This window comes from Gorilla gorilla, chromosome 17, assembly GCF_029281585.2.
Source record: "Gorilla gorilla gorilla isolate KB3781 chromosome 17, NHGRI_mGorGor1-v2.1_pri, whole genome shotgun sequence".
Lineage (NCBI taxonomy): Eukaryota > Metazoa > Chordata > Mammalia > Primates > Hominidae > Gorilla > Gorilla gorilla.
Window position 1 is genome coordinate 43,115,901 of NC_073241.2, and position 3,789 is coordinate 43,119,689.

General features: G+C 42.1%; 1 pseudogene; it reads right to left on the reverse strand.

Annotated features, from left to right (window-relative positions):
• Positions 1-244: 244 nt before the first annotated feature.
• Positions 245-1,164, reverse strand: LOC101145307 (mitochondrial nicotinamide adenine dinucleotide transporter SLC25A51-like; annotated as a pseudogene).
• Between the last annotated feature and the right edge of the window lie 2,625 nt (positions 1,165-3,789).

Consider the following 3,789-nt stretch of genomic DNA (forward strand, 5'->3'; position numbering starts at 1 on the left):
CTCAATAGCATTATGTAAAGTGAAAGAAAAGAAGATAAAGACAAAACACTGTATAATTCCATTTATTTATTTATTTATTTTTCCTATTGGAAACTTTTATTCTGTTTTGTTGATGCTTGAGGAAAACAGCTTTGCCCATAACTCAGTGTGGCCTGGAGTCATGACACCAACTTATATTTGACCAATTAAGAAAGAGGCCAGACTGCATTCTTCTTAGAAGGTCTATTCAGTTAATAAATGGCACTCAACTGATGTTTTTTTCATATAACCTTAACAGGAACTCATAAGTTGCACTGATTATGCCCCAAGAGATAAGGGACCGGTGGTAATTCAGATGGGCACCTCTGAAAAGATTTATCAGTTTTCTGTCCCGTTCCAGCCAGATTTTTTGGAAAACCTTGGGGAAAGACTGAAATTCCCCACTAGGCTGAGACTGTATGCTAGTTTTTACAACATTAATTAGAAAAAACAAGAATCCCAGCATGGCACCCAACTGACCTCCACAGAGAAAATCATTGACCAAATGAGCACTGTGAGTCGTTGAGGTAGGCAGATGCTCCTTAATGGGACCTCGAAGGCCGAAAAACAAGACATTGTTGAGTCCATTCTGGAAAAGAATGGGCAGCAAGCCTCGATAACGCTCTCCAATTCTATGGCATTTCAGTGCCTTGAAAGCTTGATAAGTGCTGGTAAATCTGTCGTGATGCTTGTGGTCTTGAAGCAATGTCTGAACTCTTTGCAGTGGAGTGAAAATTGCTTCTGTTGTCCTTGCAAGCACTGCCGCCACGACACGGGTTGCAGACTCTGGAGCACTGACATATTTGTGGAGAAGGCAGGATAAATCCTCATACAGACCAAACATAAGTGCAAGTGTAGTTGTCTTTTGCATCAATTAGGGAAGGATTCCAGGATACAAGTTTCGAAATCCATCCCTTCTCAACTGAAGTATTGCATCCCGGGTTTTGATGCCATACAGCTGTTGTTGAAAGAGGACCTTCTGAATGGGAAATGTGATTGCTAAGTGTTGAAGGCTGCACAGCAGCCACACAAGTCATGCTTCATTTCACCAACATTTATAATATGAGGTGATATATCTTGTTTTGAAGATGTTAGTATTGGTGGCCTCTTTTCATGAGCTTCTGAATCCATCATGTTGCTTAAGATCTTTCTGGGGCTGGGCGCAGTGGCTCACGCCTGTAATCACAGCACTTTGGGAGGCTGAGGCTGGTGGATTGCCTGAGGTCAAGAGTTCAAGACCAGTCTGGCCAACATGGGGATACCCTGTCTCTATTAAAAATACAAAATTTAGCCAGGCATGGTGGTGCGCGCCTGTAATCCCAGCTACTCGGGAAGCTGAGGAAGGGGAATTGCTTGAACCAGGGAAGTGGAGGTTGCAGTGAGCCGAGATCGCGCCATTGCACTCCAGCCTGGATGACAGAGTGAGACGCCATCTCAGAAAAAAAAAAAAAAAAAAAAAGTTTTGCTAGGTGCGGTGGCTCACGCCTGTAATCCCAGCACTTTGGGAGGCTGAGGCGGGTGGATCACACGAGGTCAGGAGTTTGAGACCAGCCTGACCAACATGGAGAAACTCCATCTCTACTAAAAATACAAAATTAGCCGGGCATGGTGGTGCATGCCTGTAATCCCAGCTACTCCAGAGGCTGAGGCAGGAGAATCGCTTGAACCTGGGAGGTGAGCCGAGATTGCGCCATTGCACTCCAGCCTGGGCAAGAACGAAACTCTGTTTCAAAAAAGATCTTTCTTTTTCATGAAGGACTTTTTTTTTAACCTGTAACACCATCTGAGCCTGGAGTTTTGCAGGATGTTAGCTTTTTGATAATGTTCCCAATTTCTTCCATTGTTATTGTTCTGTTAGTTTCTCTCTTCTGGAATCAATTTTGATAACTGGATTTCCCATTGCCAAGGCGTCCCACAGGACGGTGAGTGAGCCAGGGCCCATGCAGGCACCTATAATTCCATTTATATGAAAAATGTAAAAGGGCTAACCTGTAGTGACATAAAGAAAGACAGTGGTTTCCAGAAATAGGTGGCTGGGAACTGATTACAAAAGACAGTAGGCAACTTTTCGAGGGTGAGGAAAATGTTTTCTATCATGAATATGGGGGTGGCTGCAATTGTGTACATTTGTCAAACTTACCAAACTGTAAACTTAAAATTGCTGCAGTTTCTTTTCCATAAAATATACCTCAATAATGCTGATTAGGAAAAGGAGCTTGTATCTGAGCCAATCACTGGCAAACAGAGTAGAATTACCTTGACCAACTTCAGTTTATCAAGATTCACTCCCCCAGGGTGAAAAAGAGCTGGTCTTCCCTCAAAACAGCCTGGAAGGAAGATAAGGTTACCATCAGCAGTGTCTTCTGCCCTGGGTCATCTACATGCAGACTTTGGAGAACACAAATGCCCTTATTGAAATGATGGACTCTTCATCTCATAATTAAAATCCAGCCTTTCATAGTAGTAATTACCTATTGAACCAAAACTGTGCAGACTGTTAATGAAAAATAGCCATTCAATTAGAAGTCACATATCAAACAAAACCTCCAGCTCAATGAGCAGGCAACTAAGGAAGAGTAGATTAAGCTGCCCTGGAACAACTTGTGACACTGTGACCAACACATATGGTATGTGACCTTCTTTTAACTCTTCTTTTCCTTTGCTCCATATGGGTTATTTTATTTTCAATCCTTGGCTGCCTAGCTTATCCTTCTGGCTTTGAAGGAAGGTCATTGTTGGCCTAAATCAGAGAGGAAAGGCATATGCTGCTTAGCTCTTGAAATGTTTATTTTTCTCCACTACATATGTTTTGCTTCCTTCTCTAATGTCTGTACTGAAATTTAAGAAGTCTGCCTTACACTGATGGTTCTCATTACAATGGGTCTAGGGTGGTCCCGGCTTCTCCCTAGCATTTTATGTGTGAGTTACAGAGCTATGCATAACTTCTGCTCTGCTACTAGTGATGCATTATTGGTACTTAAGGAATTAAGGCACAGATTGGTATCAGCTCATTGAAACATCTGATATTTAAGAAACTCAATCTGATAGAAAAATAATCGGTGCATTCTTTTAGATTCTTTAGGTCCTAGATACCTTAGGAATGTAGGTAATCAAAAAACAAACAAGCCTGGCCTCATTATCTCAGTCTCTTTTCTTCCTCAAAGCCCTCCCTGAGTTAATAAAGACGTAAAGCTGTGCCCTGGGCTATAAAGAAGGTTAATATGAGAATCCGTTTGAATAGCACTGTGTCTTGGAAACCTGTAACTAAAAGTATTGTCCATTATGCTGATAATCCACAAATACATTCACTCTTGAAATTATTTATGCTTCAGTGTTTGTCTCTGCAGATAAATGTCCATGTTTTCTTTCATTAGAACATGAAAACTTTGCAGTCCTTAGTTGTCAGGAAACATAAAAGCGAAACCTACCGCAGAATTATAATGATGTGTGTAGCGTAGATACAACTGAAATATTTGCTTTTGCAAATGGTCTCCGTCAGAGCCCCCGGCAAAGGCTCAGCTCTAGAGACCTGGGCCCTCTAGATAACATGACTCTAGACTCACTTCTTTCTTAAGGCCCTTCTTGCCCCTAGTAAAGTTCTCATTCCACACCCGGAATTGGTAATGCATTGTCTCAGGACACACTTGGAGAATGTCTGGAGCAGAAGGAAAAGAACCTCCCCATCCTAGCATGGATTAGAGTTTCCTGAATTGGGGTCCTCAAGAGAACCCCAAGCTGCTCCAATAATAAGCTTCCCTGTTTTCCGCAAAC